Source organism: Oncorhynchus nerka, linkage group LG7 (genome assembly GCF_034236695.1).
Source record: "Oncorhynchus nerka isolate Pitt River linkage group LG7, Oner_Uvic_2.0, whole genome shotgun sequence".
In the NCBI taxonomy this organism is placed as follows: domain Eukaryota; kingdom Metazoa; phylum Chordata; class Actinopteri; order Salmoniformes; family Salmonidae; genus Oncorhynchus; species Oncorhynchus nerka.
The window spans coordinates 86,172,805-86,197,896 of record NC_088402.1 but is presented as its reverse complement, the minus strand read 5'-3'; the positions used below and the strand labels follow the sequence as shown (position 1 = coordinate 86,197,896).

The 25,092-nt window shown below is 48.6% G+C and overlaps 1 pseudogene; it reads left to right on the top strand.

Annotated features, from left to right (window-relative positions):
- The window catches only part of LOC115120110 (probable glutamate receptor), a 51,154-nt pseudogene extending 26,307 nt beyond the window's left edge, over positions 1-24,847 (top strand).
- The last annotated feature ends 245 nt before the right edge of the window (positions 24,848-25,092 follow it).

Genomic DNA, 25,092 nt, shown 5'->3' with positions numbered 1-25,092 from the left:
GATTGGACAGAAGGTATCAGGTGGTGGTATACGATGCGCTGGGGATTGGACAGAAGGTATCAGGTGGTGGTATACGGTGATGCTGGGGATTGGACAGAAGGTATCAGGTGGTGGTATACGATACGCTGGGGATTGGACAGAAGGTATCAGGTGGTGGTATACGATGCGCTAGGGGATTGGACAGAAGGTATCAGCTGGTGGTATACGGTGCGCTGGGGATTGGACAGAAGGTATCAGGTGGTGGTATACGGTACGCTAGAGGATTGGACAGAAGGTATCAGGTGGTGGTATACGATTGGACAGAAGGTATCAGGTGGTGGTATACGATGCGCTAGGATTGGACAGAAGGTATCAGGTGGTGGTATACGGCGCTAGGGGATTGGACAGAAGGTATCAGGTGGTGGTATACGATGCACGCTAGGGTGATTGGACAGAAGGTAGCGGTATACGATGCTGGGGGATTGGACAGAAGGTATCAGGTGGTGGTATACGGTACGCTGGGGGATTGGACAGAAGGTATCAGGTGGTGGTATACGATGCGCTAGGGATTGGACAGAAGGTATCAGGTGGTGGTATACGATGCGCTAGGGGGATTGGACAGAAGGTATCAGGTGGTGGTATACGGTGCGCTGGGGATTGGACAGAAGGTATCAGGTGGTGGTATACGGTGCGCTAGGGTTGGACAGAAGGTATCAGGTGGTGGTAGCGGTGCACGCTAGGGGATTGGACAGAAGGTATCAGGTGGTGGTATACGGTGCGCTGGGGGATTGGACAGAAGGTATCAGGTGGTGGTATACGGTGATTTGGACAGAAGGTATCAGGTGGTGGTATACGGTACGCTGGGGATTGGACAGAAGGTATCAGGTGGTGGTATACGGTGCAGCTAGGGATTGGACAGAAGGTATCAGGTGGTGGTATACGATGTACGCTAGGGGATTGGACAGAAGGTATCAGGTGGTGGTATACGGTGCGCTGGGATTGGACAGAAGGTATCAGGTGGTGGTATACGATGCGCTAGGGGATTGGACAGAAGGTATCAGGTGGTGGTATACGATGCGCTGGGATTGGACAGAAGGTATCAGGTGGTGGTATACGATGCGCTGGGGGATTGGACAGAAGGTATCAGGTGGTGGTATACGATGCGCTAGGGATTGGACAGAAGGTATCAGGTGGTGGTATACGATGCGCTAGGGATTGGACAGAAGGTATCAGGTGGTGGTATACGATGCACGCTAGGGATTGGACAGAAGGTATCAGGTGGTGGTATACGGTACGCTAGGGGATTGGACAGAAGGTATCAGGTGGTGGTATACGATGCGCTAGGATTGGACAGAAGGTATCAGGTGGTGGTATACGGTACGCTGGGGGATTGGACAGAAGGTATCAGGTGGTGGTATACGATGCGCTAGGGGATTGGACAGAAGGTATCAGGTGGTGGTATACGGTACGCTGGGGATTGGACAGAAGGTATCAGGTGGTGGTATACGGTACGCTAGGGATTGGACAGAAGGTATCAGGTGGTGGTATACGATGCGCTAGGTTGGACAGAAGGTATCAGGTGGTGGTATACGGTACGCTAGGGATTGGACAGAAGGTATCAGGTGGTGGTATACGGTGCGCTAGGGGATTGGACAGAAGGTATCAGGTGGTGGTATACGATGCACGCTAGGGATTGGACAGAAGGTATCAGGTGGTGGTATACGATGCGCTGGGGGATTGGACAGAAGGTATCAGGTGGTGGTATACGGTGCGCTAGGGATTGGACAGAAGGTATCAGGTGGTGGTATACGGTGCGCTGGGGATTGGACAGAAGGTATCAGGTGGTGGTATACGGTACGCTAGGGATTGGACAGAAGGTATCAGGTGGTGGTATACGTGGTTGGACAGAAGGTACGGTATACGGTGCGCTAGGGGATTGGACAGAAGGTATCAGGTGGTGGTATACGATACGCTAGGGGATTGGACAGAAGGTATCAGGTGGTGGTATACGGTATGCGCTAGGGATTGGACAGAAGGTATCAGGTGGTGGTATACGATGCGCTAGGGATTGGACAGAAGGTATCAGGTGGTGGTATATCAGGTGGTGCTGGTGGTTGGACAGAAGGTATCAGGTGGTGGTATACGATACGCTGATTGGACAGAAGGTATCAGGTGGTGGTATACGATACGCTAGGATTGGACAGAAGGTATCAGGTGGTGGTATACGATGCGCTAGAGGGATTGGACAGAAGGTATCAGGTGGTGGTATACGATGCACGCTGGGGGATTGGACAGAAGGTATCAGGTGGTGGTATACGATGCGCTAGGATTGGACAGAAGGTATCAGGTGGTGGTATACGGTACGCTAGGGGATTGGACAGAAGGTATCAGGTGGTGGTATACGGATGCGCTAGGGGATTGGACAGAAGGTATCAGGTGGTGGTATACGGTACGCTAGGGGATTGGACAGAAGGTATCAGGTGGTGGTATACGCTAGTACGCTAGGGATTGGACAGAAGGTATCAGGTGGTGGTATACGATGCGCTGGGGATTGGACAGAAGGTATCAGGTGGTGGTATACGGTACGCTGGGGATTGGACAGAAGGTATCAGGTGGTGGTATACTGATGCACTGGGGGATTGGACAGAAGGTATCAGGTGGTGGTATACGATGCGCTAGGGATTGGACAGAAGGTATCAGGTGGTGGTATACTGATGCACGCTGGGGATTGGACAGAAGGTATCAGGTGGTGGTATACGGTACGCTAGGGGGATTGGACAGAAGGTATCAGGTGGTGGTATACGGTGCACGCTAGGGGATTGGACAGAAGGTATCAGGTGGTGGTATACGGTACGCTAGGGGATTGGACAGAAGGTATCAGGTGGTGGTATACGGTGCGCTAGGGGGATTGGACAGAAGGTATCAGGTGGTGGTATACGATGCGCTAGGGGATTGGACAGAAGGTATCAGGTGGTGGTATACGATGCTGGGGATTGGACAGAAGGTATCAGGTGGTGGTATACGATGCGCTAGGGGATTGGACAGAAGGTATCAGGTGGTGGTATACGATGCGCTAGGGGATTGGACAGAAGGTATCAGGTGGTGGTATACGGTACGCTAGGGATTGGACAGAAGGTATCAGGTGGTGGTATACGGTACGCTAGGGGATTGGACAGAAGGTATCAGGTGGTGGTATACGATACGCTGGGGATTGGACAGAAGGTATCAGGTGGTGGTATACTGTACGCTGGGGGATTGGACAGAAGGTATCAGGTGGTGGTATACGATGCGCTAGGGATTGGACAGAAGGTATCAGGTGGTGGTATACGGTGCGCTGGGGGATTGGACAGAAGGTATCAGGTGGTGGTATACGATACGCTAGGGGATTGGACAGAAGGTATCAGGTGGTGGTATACGATGCGCTGGGGGATTGGACAGAAGGTATCAGGTGGTGGTATACGGTACGCTAGGGGATTGGACAGAAGGTATCAGGTGGTGGTATACGATGCGCTAGGGATTGGACAGAAGGTATCAGGTGGTGGTATACGATGCGCTAGGGGATTGGACAGAAGGTATCAGGTGGTGGTATACGATGCGCTGGGGGATTGGACAGAAGGTATCAGGTGGTGGTATACGATGCAGCTAGGGATTGGACAGAAGGTATCAGCTGGTGGTATACGATGCGCTGGGGGGATTGGACAGAAGGTATCAGGTGGTGGTATACGATGCGCTAGGGGTTGGACAGAAGGTATCAGGTGGTGGTATACGATGCGCTAGGGGATTGGACAGAAGGTATCGGTGGTGGTATACGGTATGCGCTGGGGGATTGGACAGAAGGTATCAGGTGGTGGTATACGGTACGCTGAGCGTTGGACAGAAGGTATCAGGTGGTGGTATACGGTACGCTGGGGATTGGACAGAAGGTATCAGGTGGTGGTATACGATGCGCTAGGGATTGGACAGAAGGTATCAGCTGGTGGTATACGATGCGCTGGGGGATTGGACAGAAGGTATCAGGTGGTGGTATACGATGCGCTAGGGATTGGACAGAAGGTATCAGGTGGTGGTATACGGTACGCTAGGGGATTGGACAGAAGGTATCAGCGGTGGTATACGATGCGCTGGGGGATTGGACAGAAGGTATCAGGTGGTGGTATACGATGCGCTGGGGATTGGACAGAAGGTATCAGGTGGTGGTATACGATGCGCTAGGGATTGGACAGAAGGTATCAGGTGGTGGTATACGATGCGCTGGGGATTGGACAGAAGGTATCAGGTGGTGGTATACGATGCGCTAGGGGATTGGACAGAAGGTATCAGGTGGTGGTATACGGTACGCTAGGGGATTGGACAGAAGGTATCAGGTGGTGGTATACTGTATAGAATTGGACAGAAGGTATCAGGTGGTGGTATACGGCGCTGGCTAGATTGGACAGAAGGTATCAGGTGGTGGTATACGGTGGCTGGGGATTGGACAGAAGGTATCAGGTGGTGGTATACGGTGCGCTAGGATTGGACAGAAGGTATCAGGTGGTGGTATACGATGCGCTGGGGGATTGGACAGAAGGTATCAGGTGGTGGTATACGGTGCACGCTAGGGGATTGGACAGAAGGTATCAGGTGGTGGTATACTGTACACTGGGGGATTGGACAGAAGGTATCAGGTGGTGGTATACGATGCGCTAGGGATTGGACAGAAGGTATCAGGTGGTGGTATACGGTGCGCTGGGGGATTGGACAGAAGGTATCTGGTGGTGGTATACGGTACGCTGGGGATTGGACAGAAGGTATCAGGTGGTGGTATACGGTACGCTGGGGATTGGACAGAAGGTATCAGGTGGTGGTATACGGTACGCTAGGGATTGGACAGAAGGTATCAGCTGGTGGTATACGGTACGCTGGGGATTGGACAGAAGGTATCAGGTGGTGGTATACGGTACGCTAGGGGATTGGACAGAAGGTATCAGCTGGTGGTATACGGTACGCTGGGGGATTGGACAGAAGGTATCAGGTGGTGGTATACGGTACGCTAGGGGATTGGACAGAAGGTATCAGGTGGTGGTATACGGTACGCTAGGGGATTGGACAGAAGGTAGCGGTATACGGTACGCTGGGGGATTGGACAGAAGGTATCAGGTGGTGGTATACGGTACGCTGAGCGTTTGGACAGAAGGTATCAGGTGGTGGTATACGGTACGCTGGGGGATTGGACAGAAGGTATCAGGTGGTGGTATACGGTACGCTAGGTGATTGGACAGAAGGTAGCGGTATACGGTACGCTGGGGGATTGGACAGAAGGTATCAGGTGGTGGTATACGGTACGCTAGGGGATTGGACAGAAGGTATCAGGTGGTGGTATACGATGCGCTAGAGATTGGACAGAAGGTAGCGGTATACGGTGCGCTGGGGGATTGGACAGAAGGTATCAGGTGGTGGTATACGATGCGCTAGGGATTGGACAGAAGGTATCAGGTGGTGGTATACGGTGCGCTAGGGGATTGGACAGAAGGTATCAGGTGGTGGTATACGGCACGCTGGGATTGGACAGAAGGTATCAGGTGGTGGTATACGGTGCGCTGGGGGATTGGACAGAAGGTATCAGGTGGTGGTATATTGGACAGAAGGTAGCGCTGAGGTGATTGGACAGAAGGTATCAGGTGGTGGTATACGGTACGCTAGGGGATTGGACAGAAGGTATCAGGTGGTGGTATACGGCACGCTAGGGGATTGGACAGAAGGTAGCGGTATACGGTACGCTGGGGGATTGGACAGAAGGTATCAGGTGGTGGTATACGGTACGCTAGGGGATTGGACAGAAGGTATCAGGTGGTGGTATACGGTACGCTAGGGGATTGGACAGAAGGTATCAGGTGGTGGTATACGGTACGCTGGGGGATTGGACAGAAGGTATCAGGTGGTGGTATACGGTACGCTAGGGGATTGGACAGAAGGTATCAGGTGGTGGTATACTGTACACTGGGGGATTGGACAGAAGGTATCACGTGGTGGTATACGGTACGCTAGGGGATTGGACAGAAGGTATCAGGTGGTGGTATACGGTACGCTGGGGGATTGGACAGAAGGTATCAGGTGGTGGTATACGGTACGCTAGGGGATTGGACAGAAGGTATCAGGTGGTGGTATACTGTACACTGGGGATTGGACAGAAGGTATCAGGTGGTGGTATACGGTACGCTAGGGATTGGACAGAAGGTATCAGGTGGTGGTATACGGTACGCTAGGGGATTGGACAGAAGGTATCAGGTGGTGGTATACGGTACGCTAGGGGATTGGACAGAAGGTATCAGCTGGTGGTATACGGTAGGTATCAGGTGGTGGTATACGGTACGCTAGGGGATTGGACAGAAGGTATCAGCTGGTGGTATACGGTACGCTAGGGGATTGGACAGAAGGTATCAGGTGGTAGTATACGGTACGCTGGGGGATTGGACAGAAGGTATCAGGTGGTGGTATACGATGCACGCTAGGGATTGGACAGAAGGTATCAGGTGGTGGTATACGGTGCAGCTGGGGATTGGACAGAAGGTATCAGGTGGTGGTATACGGTACGCTGGGGGATTGGACAGAAGGTATCAGGTGGTGGTATACGGTACGCTAGGGGATTGGACAGAAGGTATCAGCTGGTGGTATACGGTACGCTGGGGGATTGGACAGAAGGTATCAGGTGGTGGTATACGGTACGCTAGGGGATTGGACAGAAGGTATCAGCTGGTGGTATACGGTACGCTGGGGGATTGGACAGAAGGTATCAGGTGGTGGTATACGGTACGCTGGGGGATTGGACAGAAGGTATCAGGTGGTGGTATACGGTACGCTAGGGGATTGGACAGAAGGTATCAGGTGGTGGTATACGGTACGCTGGGGGATTGGACAGAAGGTATCAGGTGGTGGTATACGGACGCTAGGGATTGGACAGAAGGTATCAGCTGGTGGTATACGGTGCGCTAGGGGATTGGACAGAAGGTATCAGGTGGTGGTATACGATGCGCTGGGGATTGGACAGAAGGTATCAGGTGGTGGTATACGGTACGCTAGGGGATTGGACAGAAGGTAGCGGTATACGGTACGCTGGGGGATTGGACAGAAGGTATCAGGTGGTGGTATACGGTACGCTAGGGGATTGGACAGAAGGTATCAGGTGGTGGTATACGGTACGCTAGGGGATTGGACAGAAGGTATCAGGTGGTGGTATACGGTACGCTGGGGGATTGGACAGAAGGTATCAGGTGGTGGTATACGGTACGCTAGGGATTGGACAGAAGGTATCAGGTGGTGGTATACGATGCGCTAGGGATTGGACAGAAGGTATCAGGTGGTGGTATACGGATGCGCTGGGATTGGACAGAAGGTATCAGGTGGGTGGTACGCTAGGGATTGGACGAAGGTATCAGGTGGCGGTATACTAGCTAGGATTGGACAGAAGGTATCAGGTGGTGGTATACGATGCGCTAGGGGGATTGGACAGAAGGTATCAGGTGGTGGTATACGGTACGCTAGGGGATTGGACAGAAGGTATCAGGTGGTGGTATACGGTACGCTAGGGGATTGGACAGAAGGTATCAGCTGGTGGTATACGGTACGCTGGGGGATTGGACAGAAGGTATCAGGTGGTGGTATACGGTACGCTGAGCGTTTGGACAGAAGGTATCAGGTGGTGGTATACGGTACGCTGGGGGATTGGACAGAAGGTATCAGGTGGTGGTATACGGTACGCTAGGGGATTGGACAGAAGGTAGCGGTATACGGTACGCTGGGGGATTGGACAGAAGGTATCAGGTGGTGGTATACGGTACGCTAGGGGATTGGACAGAAGGTATCAGGTGGTGGTATACGGTACGCTAGGGGATTGGACAGAAGGTATCAGGTGGTGGTATACGGTACGCTGGGGGATTGGACAGAAGGTAGCGGTATACGGTACGCTGAGCATTTGGACAGAAGGTATCAGGTGGTGGTATACGGTACGCTGGGGGATTGGACAGAAGGTATCAGGTGGTGGTATACGGTACGCTAGGGGATTGGACAGAAGGTATCAGGTGGTGGTATACGGTACATTAGGGGATTGGACAGAAGGTATCAGGTGGTGGTATACGGTACACTGGGGGATTGGACAGAAGGTATCAGGTGGTGGTATACGGTACGCTAGGGGATTGGACAGAAGGTATCAGGTGGTGGTATACGGTACGCTGGGGGATTGGACAGAAGGTATCAGGTGGTGGTATACGGTACGCTAGGGGATTGGACAGAAGTTATCAGGTGGTGGTATACGGTACGCTGGGGGATTGGACAGAAGGTATCAGGTGGTGGTATACGGTACGCTAGGGGATTGGACAGAAGGTATCAGGTGGTGGTATACGGTGCGCTGGGGGATTGGACAGAAGGTATCAGGTGGTGGTATACGATGCGCTAGGATTGGACAGAAGGTATCAGGTGGTGGTATACGGTGCGCTGGGGGATTGGACAGAAGGTATCAGGTGGTAGTATACGGTATTGGACGAAGGTAGCTATACGGGCGTTGGACAGAAGGTATCAGGTGGTGGTATACGGTGCGCTGGGGGATTGGACAGAAGGTATCAGCTGGTGGTATACGGTGCGCTGGGGGATTGGACAGAAGGTATCAGGTGGTGGTATACGCGCTAGGGGATTGGACAGAAGGTATCAGGTGGTGGTATACGGTACGCTGCAGAAGGTATCAGGTGGTGGTATACGGGGCTGAGATTGGACAGAAGGTATCAGGTGGTGGTATACGGTACGCTGGGGGATTGGACAGAAGGTATCAGGTGGTAGTATACGGTACGCTGGGGGATTGGACAGAAGGTATCAGGTGGTGGTATATGGTACACTGGGGGATTGGACAGAAGGTTTCAGGTGGTGGTATACGGTACACTGGGGGATTGGACAGAAGGTATCAGGTGGTGGTATACGGTACGCTAGGGGATTGGACAGAAGGTATCAGGTGGTGGTATACGGTACATTAGGGGATTGGACAGACGGTATCAGGTGGTGGTATACGGTACGCTGGGGGATTGGACAGAAGGTATCAGGTGGTGGTATACGGTACGCTAGGGGATTGGTTGCGTCATTCAGTCTATTTATGTTTTTATTTGACCTTTATTTAACTAGGCAAGTCAGTTAAGAATAATTTATTATTTTCAATAACAGCCTAGGAACAGTGGGTCAGTGCCTTGTTCAGGGGTAGAACAACATATTTTTTACCTTGTCAGCTCAGGGATTTGATCTTGCAACCTTTTGGTGTGTGTGTGTTCTCCTGTGTGTGTGTGTGTGTGTTTGTGTGTCCGTACTCCTGTGTGTGTGTGTCCGTACTCCTGTGTGTGTGTGTCCGTACTCCTGTGTGTGTGTGTCCGTACTCCTGTGTGTGTGTGTGTGTCCGTACTCCTGTGTGTGTGTGTGTGTGTGTCCGTACTCCTGTGTGTGTGTGTGTGTCCGTACTCCTGTGTGTGTGTGTGTGTCCGTACTCCTGTGTGTGTGTGTGTGTCCGTACTCCTGTGTGTGTGTGTCTGTACTCCTGTGTGTGTGTCTGTACTCCGGTGTGTGTGTGTGTGTGTCTGTACTCCGGTGTGTGTGTGTGTGTCTGGACTCCTGTGTGTGTGTGTGTCTATACTCATGTGTGTGTCTATACTCATGTGTGTGTCTGTTCTCATGTGTGTGTCTGTTCTCTGCGTGTGTGTGTCTGTTCTCTGCGTGTGTGTGTGTGTCCGTACTCATGTGTGTGTCCGTACTCCTGTGTGTGTCCGTACTCCTGTGTGTGTCCGTACTCCTGTGTGTGTGTCCGTACTCCTGTGTGTGTGTCCGTACTCCTGTGTGTGTGTCTGTACTCCTGTGTGTGTGTCTGTACTCCGGTGTGTGTGTGTGTGTCTGTACTCCGGTGTGTGTGTGTGTGTGTCTGTACTCCGGTGTGTGTGTGTGTATCTGTACTCCGGTGTGTGTGTATGTCTGTACTCCGGTGTGTGTGTGTCCGTACTCCTGTGTGTGTGTGTGTCTGTACTCCTGTGTGTGTGTGTGTGTCCGTACTCCTGTGTGTGTGTGTGTCCGTACTCCTGTGTGTGTGTGTGTCCGTACTCCTGTGTGTGTGTGTGTGTCCGTACTCCTGTGTGTGTGTGTGTGTCCGTACTCCTGTGTGTGTGTGTGTGTCCGTACTCCTGTGTGTGTGTGTCCGTACTCCCGTGTGTGTGTGTCCGTACTCCTGTGTGTGTGTGTCCGTACTCCCGTGTGTGTGTGTGTGTCCGTACTCATGTGTGTGTGTGTCCGTACTCATGTGTGTGTGTGTCCGTACTCCTGTGTGTGTGTGTGTGTCCGTACTCCTGTGTGTGTGTGTGTGTCCGTACTCCTGTGTGTGTGTGTGTGTGTGTGTCCGTACTCCTGTGTGTGTGTGTGTGTGTCCGTACTCCTGTGTGTGTGTCTGTACTCCTGTGTGTGTCTGTACTCTGGTGTGTGTGTCTGTACTCTGGTGTGTGTGTCTGTACTCTGGTGTGTCTGTCTGTACTCTGGTGTGTCTGTACGTACTCTGGTGTGTGTGTCTGTACGTACTCTGGTGTGTGTGCTGTACGTACTCTGGTGTGTGTGTCTGTACGTACTCTGGTGTGTGTGTCTGTACGTACTCTGGTGTGTGTGCGTCTGTACTCTGGTGTGTGTGTCTGTACTCTGGTGTGTGTGCGTCTGTACTCTGGTGTGTGTGCGTCTGTACTCCGGTGTGTGTGCGTCTGTACTCCGGTGTGTGTGCGTCTGTACTCCGGTGTGTGTGCGTCTGTACTCCGGTGTGTGTGCGTCTGTACTCCGGTGTGTGTGCGTCTGTACTCCGGTGTGTGTGCATCTGTACTCCGGTGTGTGTGCATCTGTACTCCGGTGTGTGTGTGTGCCTGTACTCCGGTGTGTGTGTGTGCCTGTACTCATGTGTGTGTGTCTATCCAAACTTCTGTGTGTGTGTCCGTATGCCTGTGTGTGTGTGTTTGTCCGTACGCCTGTTTGTGTGTGTGTCCGTACGCCTGTGTGTGTGTGTGTGTCCGTACGCCTGTGTGTGTGTGTCCGAACTCGTGCGTGTGTGTGTGTGTGTCCGTACGCCTGTGTGTGTGTGTCCGTACGCCTGTGTGTGTGTGTCCGTACGCCTGTGTGTGTGTCCGTACGCCTGTGTGTGTGTGTCCGTACGCCTGTGTGTGTGTGTCCGGGTGTGCGTACTCCCGTGTGCGTCTGGGTGTCCGTACGCCCGTGTGTGTGCCTGCTCTTGTCTCGCCCTATCTATCAGGAGGCCGAACTGGCGGTAGCCTCTCTGACCCTCACAGCGACCAGGGAACAGGGGGTGGAGATGAGCACTCCCTTCATGCAGACGGGCATTGGTTTCATCCTGAGCAGGGAACTGGCCTCCGAGGAGAGCCACTCCCTCAGCTTCCTCTTCCCCTTCTCCACCGAAATGTGGGTGGGCATCATCCTGGCCTTCCTGCTGACCGGCCTCTGCATATATCTGGTTTCTAGGTGAGCTAAAATCTCCGGCCTTATTTTTTAAATGTTTTTATTTAACCTTATTTATACTTTTTTTTTCTCTCGTTGAGATAACATCTCTTTTCCAAGAGAGACCTGGTCCAATAGCAGCAGGGGGAATAACGTTTCAGACAAAAACAACTTACATTAACACAACATTAAACAAAACTATAAACATACATACAGTACAACAATTACATATTACGTAAAAAAAACACGAAAGTCTTGACTAAGAAAACAGCTGTCCTAAAGACAACTACACTCTTCCATGATATATACATCAATCAAGTGATTAAACTCCACCAACGAAACTAGATCATCAAATCGGGCCTCTGCATTTATTTGGTGGTCAGGTGAAAAATCATTATCTCCTTGGCCTCATTCCAAATCAAACCCCTAGCTAGCTATCAACACTAGGCACTTCGGGGGCAATCCTAACTTCCACTTAAATCGAATTTCACTTAGTCATCCGTTGAAGTCAATGAGATTAAATGAGAATTTTACTTGCATAAAAATAGAAGTTAGGATTCATCCCTTGCATAAAAAGATGGGGGATTGGACAGAAGGTATCAGGATCAACATAGAAATGATGCATAATGCTATGACACAAATAGGCTATGTACGTCAAGTATACAAATCATAGCGTGGGAGATTGTAGTTCAAATGATGTCAACGGAAGTAGAAACTGCACTGCTAATTCATTCTTTGTAAGAATGTGGTTTGGCCGCTGTCCAGACAATGAAGAAGATATATCTCAATGGGGTCACTTTGTTTTTCTGCCCACCCCAGGATAAGCCCCTGTGAGTGGGCAGACCCAGAGACAGACGAACACAGCTTCACTCTCCTGCACAGCTTCTGGTACATCACTGGAGCCCTGACCCTGCAAGGTAAAGCAGCTATGAGTCAAATCTCCCCCGGAGTCAAACCGCTGCTACCAAGTCACATGTAACATGGAGCCATGCTACAGAGGTTTATGTTCCTGCTATGAAGACTAGAAGAGTCTAGAACACCATAGAATCTGCTTTACTGTGGGTCCACTAAATATGGCCGCCAGTCTACCCAGTCTGGACAGGGGTTTATGTTCCTGCTTCTAGAAGAGTCTAGAACACCATAGCATCTGCTTTACTGTGACTAGGCTGCCAGTCTACCCAGGGGTTTATGTTCTGCTATGAAGACTAGAAGAGTCTAGAACACCATAGCATCTGCTTTACTGTGGGTCCACTAAATATGGCCCCAGTCTACCCAGTCTGGACAGGGGTTTATGTTCCTGCTATGAAGACTAGAAGAGTCTAGAACACCATAGAATCTGCTTTACTGTGGGTCCACTAAATATGGCTGCCAGTCTACCCAGTCTGGACAGGGGTTTATGTTCCTGCTATGAAGACTAGAAGAGTCTAGAACACCATAGCATCTGCTTTAGTGTGGGTCCACTAAATATGGCCGCCAGTCTACCCAGTCTGGACAGGGGTTTATGTTCCTGCTATGAAGACTAGAAGAGTCTAGAACACCATAGAATCTGCTTTACTGTGGGTCCACTAAATATGGCCCCCAGTCTACCCAGTCTGGACAGGGGTTTATGTTCCTGCTATGAAGACTAGAAGAGTCTAGAACACCATAGAATCTGCTTTACTGTGGGTCCACTAAATATGGCTGCCAGTCTACCCAGTCTGGACAGGGGTTTATGTTCCTGCTATGAAGACTAGAAGAGTCTAGAACACCATAGCATCTGCTTTACTGTGGGTCCACTAAATATGGCCGCCAGTCTACCCAGTCTGGACAGGGGTTTATGTTCCTGCTATGAAGACTAGAAGAGTCTAGAACACCATAGAATCTGCTTTACTGTGGGTCCACTAAATATGGCTGCCAGTCTACCCAGTCTGGACAGGGGTTTATGTTCCTGCTATGAAGACTAGAAGAGTCTCGACCAGGATTTTCTTCTTTATTGTCCCTGAAAGTAACATAGAACCTAAAAGATAAACAATAAGGAAAAAAGTGTAATAATTGAGCTTCTAACCAACACAGCAGGTGTTATTACGCTTACATGTGAGAGAAATCTATGTAAGTTATTTAAAAAACATTTTCTACATTGCTCCGTTTAAGAGAAAACTAAGACGTGGAAGTTTGCACACTTTCTAGTGTAGTCCAGATGAATGCAATGGAGTGAGTATAGTTTCATATGTTTTCCGTGCCATTTCTATGTTTCAGTCATATAATTAACTGAAACATAATATAATGTATGTTCGTGTTTTGCATTCTCAGGTGCTGGCCCACACCCTAAAGGCCTGTCTGGTCGCGTTATCAGCGCCATCTGGTGGGTGTTCGCGGTGGTGCTCCTGGCCTGCTACTTCAGCAACTTTAACGCCATGCTACGCTCGGATTCCAAACATGCCTCCGTGAATAACTTCGAGGAACTGGCCAAACAGGACGTCATCGACTACGGAACAGTCGAAGGGGGATCCACGTTCAACTTCTTCAAAGTATGTGTTGCTTTCAAAAGAATAAGAACCCACACACATTTATTCCTTAGTAAACGTCAAGGTAGTATAGAGCCAGATACCTGCCAAAAGGTTGAACATACGTATCGTTAGGATCGTAAGAAAATCCATACGTAAAGTGTTAGGATCAGACGAAAAGCCATGCGTGAAACGTAAACATGAAATTTCATCTGTGAACATACAAACACCATGTTGTGATTATGGACCAAACTTTTAGGCTTGAACAAATTTTGTGTAGCAATTCTGATGTACAATAATACCTTTCAGAGTTTTGGCAGTGTCATCCCACCAACAAAAAAAACGTACACCAAACGGCCTATGAGGAGTGCTACCCGAACAAGAATAATACAGTATTAAAAAGCCAGGGAAACCGGAAAGAGGTATCCTGCACATTTTCAAGTTAAAAGTCTCTATTCTTTAATACTCCTCAGTTGAGTTTTCTTCACATTTAGGAAGCTAATGTCATCTTGGCCATGTTCTGTTATAATCTCCACCCGGCACAGCCAGAAGAGGACTGGCCACCCCACATAGCCTGGTTCCTCTCTAGGTTTCTTCCTAGGTTTTGGCCTTTCTAGGGAGTTTTTCCTAGCCACCGTGCTTCTACACCTGCATTGCTTGCTGTTTGGGGTTTTAGGCTGGGTTTCTGTACAGCACTTTGAGTTATCAGCTGATGTACGAAGGGCTATATAAATACATTTGATTTGATTTGATAATGTAATAGATGTATTTGCCAGAGCAGGTCTAGATAGCACTAGCTGTATTATGCCTACAACAGTGAAGTTTCAGTCCGCTGGGTGGATCTCTACAGCATGGTCTCTGGGTGACGTGCACATCCCCATGCATGCACCTTATCAACATATGACTCATTTCAATATTGCATAACCAGTATTATCTACCAGGAATAATGAATCATAACCAGTATTATCTACCAGGAATAATGAATCATAACCAGTAGTATCTACCAGGAATAATGAATCGTAACGACTAGTATCTACCAGGAATAATGAAGCATAACCAGTAGTATCTACCAGGAATAATGAAGCATAACCAGTAGTATCTACCAGGAATAATGAAGCATAACCAGTAGTATCTACCAGGAATAATGAATGTAGAATAATAGTGAACTTCAAACCTATTAAATAACACGCATGGAATCATGTAGTAACCAAAAAAGTGTTACATATCAAAATATGTTTTATATTTATCGTAACGACTAGTATCTACCAGGAATAATGAAGCATAACCAGTAGTATCTACCAGGAATAATGAAGCATAACCAGTAGTATCTACCAGGAATAATGAAGCATAACCAGTAGTATCTACCAGGAATAATGAATGTAGAATAATAGTGAACTTCAAACCTATTAAATAACACGCATGGAATCATGTAGTAACCAAAAAAGTGTTACATATCAAAATATGTTTTATATTTATCAGGAATAATGAAGCATAACCAGTAGTATCTACCAGGAATAATGAAGCATAACCAGTAGTATCTACCAGGAATAATGAATCACAACCACTAGTATCTACCAGGAATAATGAATCACAACCACTAGTATCTACCAGGAATAATGAATCACAACCACTAGTATCTACCAGGAATAATGAATCACAACCACTAGTATCTACCAGGAATAATGAATCACAACCACTAGTATCTACCAGGAATAATGAATCACAACCACTAGTATCTACCAGGAATAATGAATCATAACCACTATTATCTACCAGGAATAATGAATCATAACCACTAGTATCTACCAGGAATAATGAATCATAACCACTAGTATCTACCAGGAATAATGAATCATAACCACTAGTATCTACCAGGAATAATGAATCATAACCACTAGTATCTACCAGGAATAATGAATCATAACCAGTAGTACCTACCAGGAATAATGAATCATAACCAGTAGTATCTACCAGGAATAATGAAGAATAACCAGTAGTATCTACCAGGAATAATGAATCATAACCAGTAGTATCTACCAGGAATAATGAAGCATAACCAGTAGTATCTACCAGGAATAATGAATCATAACCAGTAGTATCTACCAGGAATAATGAATCATAACCACTATTATCTACCAGGAATAATGAAGCATAACCAGTTATCTACCAGGAATAATGAATCACAACCAGTATTATCTACCAGGAATAATGAATCATAATCACTAGTATCTACCAGGAATAATGAATCATAACCAGTAGTATCTACCAGGAATAATGAATCATAACCAGTAGTATCTACCAGGAATAATGAATCATAACCAGTAGAATAATGAATCATAACCAGTAGTATCTACCAGGAATAATGAATCATAACCACTAGTATCTACCAGGAATAATTAATCATAACCACTAGTATCTACCAGGAATAATGAATCATAACCACTAGTATCTACCAGGAATAATTAATCATAACCACTAGTATCTACCAGGAATAATGAATCACTAATCTACAATAATGAAGCTAGTATCTACCAGGAATAATTCAATCATAACCACTAGTATCTACCAGGAATAATGAATCATAACCAGTAGTATCTACCAGGAATAATGAATCATAACCAGTAGTATCTACCAGGAATAATGAATCATAACCAGTAGTATCTACCAGGAATAATGACTCATAACCAGTAGTATCTACCAGGAATAATGACTCATAACCAGTAGTATCTACCAGGAATAATGAATCATAACCAGTTATCTACCAGGAATAATGAATCACAACCAGTATTATCTACCAGGAATAATGAATCATAATCACTAGTATCTACCAGGAATAATTAATCATAACCACTAGTATCTACCAGGAATAATGAAGCATAATGACTATCTACCAGGAATAATGAAGCATCACGACTAGTATCTACCAGGAATAATTAATCATAACCAGTAGTATCTACCAGGAATAATGAATCGTAACGACTAGTATCTACCAGGAATAATGAATCACAACCACTAGTATCTACCAGGAATAATAGCTGTCTGGTGAATCTATGAATTATGTATGACCACGTGAATTTTGACACTCAAAATATTTTCTTATAGAATATTTTGATATTTTTGTCATCAGTCTAAATCTTGCCAAAACATATTCTGTAGGAGGGGTTAATATGAATTTAAAATAATTTGACATGATTTATATGAATCGAGTCATGAACATATGGACTTTGAAATGAACAAGGGAGAGGTTAAACGTAGGCTGAGTCTGGCATAAGCTTATTCCCACACTTTACCAAAAACTGTTGCAGTGGTCTTAGGTGGTCTCCGTGTAGGCTCTTCCCTCCATCACGACACTGCTGCCCAGTTGAAGAGCTTGTGATCTCCATGCAGCACCACAGCACCATGCGTAAAAGCACCCCTCAGCCTCAGAAGATGCCCTTCTGGAGACATGCAGTCAGTCATTATACCCTTAATGTAGGACTATTTGCCTTCTCGACAAATAAAGTGCAGAGCATGCATGATGCGTGCAACTCCTCATTCCAACATATTTGAACATCTAATTCATCCTTCGTTCAGTCAGTCAGTATGTCATCCTTCGTTCAGTCAGTCAGTATGTCATCCTTCGTTCAGTCAGTCAGTATGTCATCCTTCGTTCAGTCAGTAGGCCTTCAGCTCGTAGGGATTGCAATGTAGGCTATCATGTAGGGGGTAATTGTGTCTTATGGAATAATTGTAGAACTCTATTTGTGTTTAATAACGGTTTGTATTATAGGACTCCCATTAAAAAGAGACCCTATCTCACAAGCCTCTAAATACATGTTCAAATAAATAGTTGAAGCACATGCAGTGGCTGATTAAGGGAAACATATCTGGCAATAAGAACAGGCTGTAGATAGTCTGGACCATTTGGGACCCTTTGGCTATTTCACTCAGGACAGGTTATAGCCAAGACTTAATCAATATATTGTTTTGTCTCATTTATTGATATGGATATAGCCTCTGCGTGATGGGATTGTGCAACGCAAACGGATATAACAAGTCTACATACAGAGTGGAATTGACAAATACAACAGTCAAACGGCCTAATATAAGACCTACAGTTCGTTCTCCCAAATACTGGAAAAAGTGTGATTCATTAGGTTACATGATCACCACAGTAGCCCCACACTGCTATAAAAATAAATTATGCAATTATATGGCCATTAAATAACGCAAGCAGCATGGCATATTTAGATTGCGGAATAGGCCTAAATCATATTTACTTTCTATTTTGCAGCTCAGGCGGATACTCTAGACTCTTTTGTGTCTTTATCATTTTCACACAAGTAATTTGCTGAAGGCCCAAGCCTATACTACATCATCTACCTACCTATCTATCTCCCTAAAGGGGCGGCAGGGTAGCATAGTGGTTAGAGCGTTGGACTACTAACCGCAAGGTTGCAAATTCAAACCCCCGAGCTGACAAGGTACAAATCTGTCGTTCTGCCCCTGAACAGGCAGTTAACCCACTGTTCCTAGGCCGTCATTGAAAATAAGAATTTGTTCTTAACTGACTTGCCTAGTTAAATAAAGGTAAAAAAACCAATAAAAAATCTACTAGTATAATATCGTTATTGAATGCAGTTCTAAAATAAGCTCTAGGCTTTTGTTTTGGAAATGAAAGTGGAGGCTGCAAAGCAACTCCAACATCTGGGCTAGAGGTGATTGATGGACTAGCTAACTTTGACTAGCTACATGCAGTTCATGTCCTTTAGTTGGTTGATTGACTGGCTACATGCAGTTCATGTCCTTTAGTTGGTTGATTGACTAGCTAACTTCGACTGGCTACATTCAGTTCATCAAATCAAATTTATTTATATAGCCCTTCGTACATCAGCTGATATTTCAAAGTGCTGTACAGAAACCCAGCCTAAAACCCCAAACAGCAAGCAATGCAGGTGTAGAAGCACGGTGGCTAGGAAAAACTCCCTAGAAAGGCCAAAACCTAGGAAGAAACCTAGAGAGGAACCAGGCTATGTGGGGTGGCCAGTCCTCTTCTGGCTGTGCCGGGTGGAGATTATAACAGAACATGGCCAAGATGTTCAAATGTTCATAAATGACCAGCATGGTCGAATAATAATAAGGCAGAACAGTTGAAACTGGAGCAGCAGCACGGCCAGGTGGACTGGGGACAGCAAGGAGTCATCATGTCAGGTAGTCCTGGGGCATGGTCCTAGGGCTCAGGTCCTCCGAGAGAGAGAAAGAAAGAGAGAAGGAGAGAATTAGAGAACGCACACCGAATAGGACAGGAGAAGTACTCCAGATATAACAAACTGACCCTAGCCCCCCGACACATAAACTACTGCAGCATAAATACTGGAGGCTGAGACAGGAGGGGTCATGTCCTTTAGTTGGTTGATTGACTAGCTAACTTCGACTAGCTACATTCAGTTCATGTCCTTTAGTTGGTTGATTGACTAGCTAACTTCGACTAGCTACATTCAGTTCATGTCATTTAGTTGGTTGATTGACTAGCTAACTTCGACTAGCTACATTCAGTTCATGTCCTTTAGTTGGTTGATTGACTGGCTAACTTCGACTGGCTACATTCAGTTCATGTCCTTTAGTTGGTTGATTGACTAGCTAACTTCGACTGGCTACATTCAGTTCATGTCCTTTAGTTGGTTGATTGACTAGCTAACTTCGACTAGCTACATTCAGTTCATGTCCTTTAGTTGGTTGATTGACTAGCTAACTTCGACTAGCTACATTCAGTTCATGTCCTTTAGTTGGTTGATTGACTAGCTAACTTCGACAAGCTACGTTCGGTTCATGTCCTTTGCAGATGCCACAAATGTTTGTACGCATAAAAAAGATTTGTAACCAAGTAAAGGGAGACGTAAAGTAAGAATTGAATGTGTAAATGTTAATTCATAGTCATAACATAGGGTATGTAAGTTTCCAGATCTGTTTCATGTTTACGTTTCATGTTTACGTTTCATGTTTACTTTTCATGTTTACTTTTCATGTTTACGTTTCAAGTTTACGTTTCATGTTTAAAGCATTGGATTTTCTTACGATCCTAATGATACATACGTTCAACCTTTTGGCAGGTATCTGGCTCCATAATGGAAGTCAATAAATCTATTTTCTTATCGGTACCTGTTCATATTTCTGTACATTCCCTTCCATGGTTGGTTTCTGGATGAAAGAGTAGAACTGGAACCGCTTATGTCTCAACAACAACAGCCAAAATCAATTGTATAAATGTTGCATTTCTACGGTTCTCATTTCGCACACATTTCCAGAACTCCAACAACCCCACCTACCGACGCATCTACCAGCATATGGAGAGGAAGAAGAGTTGCGTGGCTTCAGTGAAAGAGGGCAAATGTTAATTCACCCAGGAAGGCATGTTTACTTTCATGCCTTTATTTCATGTTTAGCGTCTCTGTTTACCTTTCTGTTTACTTTTCATGCTTACTTTCAACCTGATCCGCAAGCATTGCGAACTTCTTCGCCATGAGAGGGTTCAGCATTGCAGCACCCCTAATGAAGTCAATAAAGCTGAGTTTCTTACGGTAACCTAGGTGAGCACTATTTCAGCTGATTCCACGGTACCATAGGTGAGCCCTAGCAGCTGAGTCCACTGGTACCCCTTAGGTGAGCCCCAAGCAGCTGAAATCCACGGTACCTCATTTACCACAGGTGAGCCCCACCTACCGACGCCTAGCAGCTGGAGTCCACGGTGACCCCTAGGTGAGCCCCTTTAGCAGCTGAGTCCACCTGGCTGTGGCCCTAGGTGAGCCCTCTAGCAGCTGAGTCCATTGCAGCCCCTAGGTGAGCCCCTAGCAGCTGAGTCCACGGTACCCTAGGTGAGCCTAGCAGCTGAGTCCACGGTACCCCTAGGTGAGCCCCTAGCAGCTGAGTCCACGGTACCCCTAGGTGAGCCCCTAGGTGAGCCACTAGCAGCTGAGTCCACGGTACCCCTAGGTGAGCCCTAGCAGCTGAGTCCACGGTACCCCTAGGTGAGCCCCTAGCAGCTGAGTCCACGGTACCCCTAGGTGAGCCCCTAGCAGCTGAGTCCACGGTACCCCTAGGTGAGCCCCTAGCAGCTGAGTCCACGGTACCCCTAGGTGAGCCCCTAGCAGCTGAGTCCACGGTACCCCTAGGTGAGCCCCTAGCAGCTGAGTCACGGCCCCTGAGTGAGCCCTAGCAGCTGAGTCCACGGTACCCCTAGGTGAGCCCCTAGCAGCTGAGTCCACGGTACCCCTAGGTGAGCCCCTAGCAGCTGAGTCCACGGTACCCCTAGGTGAGCCCCTAGCAGCTGAGTCCACGGTACCCCTAGGTGAGCGACTAGCAGCTGAGTCCACGGTACCCCTAGGTGAGCGACTAGCAGCTGAGTCCACGGTACCCCTAGGTGAGCCCCTAGCAGCTGAGTCCACGGTACCCCTAGGTGAGCGAGTAGCAGCTGAGTCCACGGTACCCCTAGGTGAGCCCCTAGCAGCTGAGTCCACGGTACCCCTAGGTGAGCCCCTAGCAGCTGAGTCCACGGTACCCCTAGGTGAGCCCTAGCAGCTGAGTCCACGGTACCCCTAGGTGAGCCCCTAGCAGCTGAGTCCACGGTACCCCTAGGTGAGCCCCTAGCAGCTGAGTCCACGGTACCCCTAGGTGAGCCCCTAGCAGCTGAGTCCACGGTAGGTGAGGTGAGCCCCCCTAGCAGCTGAGTCCACGGTACCCCTAGGTGAGCCCCTAGCAGCTGAGTCCACGGTACCCCTAGGTGAGCCCCTAGCAGCTGAGTCCACGGTACCCCTAGGTGAGCCCCTAGCAGCTGAGTCCACGGTACCCCTAGGTGAGCCCCTAGCAGCTGAGTCCACGGTACCCCTAGGTGAGCCCCTAGCAGCTGAGTCCACGGTACCCCTAGGTGAGCCCCTAGCAGCTGAGTCCACGGTACCCCTAGGTGAGCCCCTAGCAGCTGGGTCCACGGTACCCCTAGGTGAGCCCCTAGCAGCTGGGTCCACGGTAGCCCTAGGTGAGCCCCTAGCAGCTGGGTCCACGGTACCCCTAGGTGAGCCACATAGCAGCTGGGTCCACGGTACCCCTAGGTGAGCCCCTAGCAGCTGGGTCCACAGTACCCCCCGTAGATGGGCATGATAAATGAAACGCTGTGCTGTCAATAAAGGAACATTGGGAATGTTGTCTGTGTGTTTTTATGGGTGGCCTGCTGTGGTGGTGAGTATCTGAAGTATTTGATGTGTGGTTCATAACTTGATACACACACACTTACACACACTGACCCCCTTCTCTCACACATAAAATACTCACACACTAACTCCTTGCTCTCCCACCCTCCTCCCCGTCTCTCTCTCCCACCCTCCCTGTCTCTCTCTCTCCCACCCTCCCTGTCTATCTCTCTCCCACCCTCCTCCCTGTCTATCTCTCTCCCACCCTCCTCCCTGTCTATCTCTCTCCCACCCTCCTCCCTGTCTATCTCTCTCCCACCCTCCTCCCTGTCTATCTCTCTCCCACCCTCCTCCCTGTCTATCTCTCTCCCACCCTCCTCCCTGTCTCTCTCTCTCCCACCCTCCTCCCTGTCTCTCTCTCTCCCACCCTCCTCCCTGTCTCTCTCTCTCCCACCCTCCTCCCTGTCTCTCTCTCCCGCACCCTCCTCCCTGTCTCTCTCTCCCGCACCCTCCTCCCTGTCTCTCTCTCCCACCCTCCTCCCTGTCTCTCTCTCCCACCCTCCTCCCTGTCTCTCTCTCCCACCCTCCTCCCTGTCTCTCCCCCTCTCCCACCCTCCTCCCTGTCTCTCCCCTCTCTCCCACCCTCCTCCCTGTCTCTCTCCCACCCTCCTCCCACCCTCCTCCCTCCCTCCCACCCTCCCTCCCCCACCCTCCTCCCTCCCACCCTCCTCCCCGTCTCTCTCCCTCCCTCACACCCTCCTCCCCGTCTCTCTCTCTCCCTCACACCCTCCTCCCGTCTCTCTCTCTCCCTCACACCCTCCTCCCCGTCTCTCTCTCTCCCTCACACCCTCCTCCCCGTCTCTCTCTCTCCCTCACACCCTCCTTCCTCCCTCACACCCTCCTTCCTCCCTCACACCCTCCTTCCTCCCTTACACCCTCCTCCCCCCTCAAACCCTCCTCCCCCTTCCGTTTCTCTCCCTCCCTCCTCCCCTTCCGTCTCTCTTCCGTCCCTCTCCTTCCTCCATCCCTCTCTCTCCTTCCTCCATCCCTCTCTCTCGCTCCTCCATCCCTCTCTCTCGCTCCTCCATCCCTCTCTCTCGCTCCTCCATCCCTCTCTCTCTCTCGCTCCTCCATCCCTCTCTCTCTCTCGCTCCTCCATCCCTCTCTCTCTCTCTCGCTCCTCCATCCCTCTCTCTCTCTCGCTCCTCCATCCCTCTCTCTCTCTCGCTCCTCCATCCCTCTCTCTCTCTCGCTCCTCCATCCCTCTCTCTCTCTCGCTCCTCCATCCCTCTCTCTCTCTCGCTCCTCCATCCCTCTCTCTCTCTCGCTCCTCTATCCCTCTCTCCCTCCTCCTCTATCCCTCTCTCCCTCCTCCTCCATCCCTCTCTCCCTCCTCCATCCCTCTCTCTCCTGTCAGGATTTCCAATGATGAAGAACATAACAGTGGCCATACTGCAACTGAGTGAATCTGGGGAGTTGGCCTTTCTGCAGAGTAAGTGGTGGGCCAGCAGCTGCTTGCCAGAGGGGGGCCAAGCCCCACATGCCCTCCAGCCCCACCTCCTGAGGGGTCTCTTCCTTCTCCTGGCCCTGGGGTTGGGCCTGGGACTCCTCATGGCAATCCTGGAGCTTGCCTCCAAAGCCCGCAGTCAAGCCAAGGACCAGAAGGTAAAAGGGGACATGAGGAGCGGATAAAGAATGGACCTAAAAAATACGTTCTGTTTATTGGGATTTTCAAATCTACGCATGAATATTGAAAGCCTATACAATAATTTTCCTCCAACAATGAATCTTACTCCTCACACCTTTTTCCTCACCTCTCCTATCCTCCTCTCTCCCTTCTCTCCTTCTATCCTCATCCCCTCTCTTTCCTCTCCCCTCTCTTTCCTCTCCCCTCTCTTTCCTCTCCCCTCTCTTTCCTCTCCCCTCCCATCTCTCCCCTCTTTCCTCTCCCCTCCCTCCTCTCCCCTCTCTTTACTCTCCCCTCCCATCTCTTTCCTCTCCCCTCTCTTTACTCTCCCCTCCCATCTTTCCCCTCTCTTTCCTCTCCCCTCCCATCTCTCCCCTCTCTTTACTCTCCCCTCTCTTTCCTTTCCCCTCCCATCTCTCCTCTCTTCTCCCTACAGAAATCCTGCTGCTCAGTGTTGTTGGCCGAACTGAGTCAGCGCTTCGGATCGCGTGGGGCAAACGCAGGCACAGAGACGTCAGAGAAGAGCAAAGCGTAAAGGATACGTTTCACTGGCTGGTTCCTAACAACACCATAGAGTTGGATATGCAAATAAGACCGTGTAAATCCGTTCCTGTCCTTGAGAGCAGCAGTATCTTCCCTATCATAGTGTATCTACAGCAATATGTTCTGTTTCATAACGTACCACACAGCTACCAAGTTCCCCACGTGTAAATACAATGGCTTGTTAGAATATATTCTTATTAGAGTAGATTCTACTATAGATTCCACTCTGAAAAGGTATTATAGAAAACAGCAACAATAGCATTTCCTGTCCTCAGACGACATGGTCCATAGCAGAAATGAACTAACAGTGATGAAATTAAGTTGATACAGGCTCTTCAATGAACCTCCAGATGAATGTGTAAGTGTATGTTATTGTAGGCCTATTTGTTGTTGTTGATATGAACAGGTTGTTTTTTTTGTACTGCCAAAATATGTTGTACTAAATCACATCTGATTGGCTTTTAAGTTGTTTCATTAACTGTTCTGTGTAATGTTTAACTGTCTACCAAATAAATCCCTAGACATGATTTTAAGATGTTGGTTGTCACATGATTTCACGCCTAACCTCTCTCTCAAAACTATTTGGATGGATAGAAAGCAAAGACAAAATGGTACATTTTTGATAGGCCTACATTTCTTCTATGTTGCTTCTAGGAAGGAAGGGGGAATGAACATGCACTTTAGGTTTCATAACGGTTTTTTTCTTCTTCGAGGGACGCAGGTGTGGTGCCCAAAAACTCCCCCCTGCCGGAATTCCCCC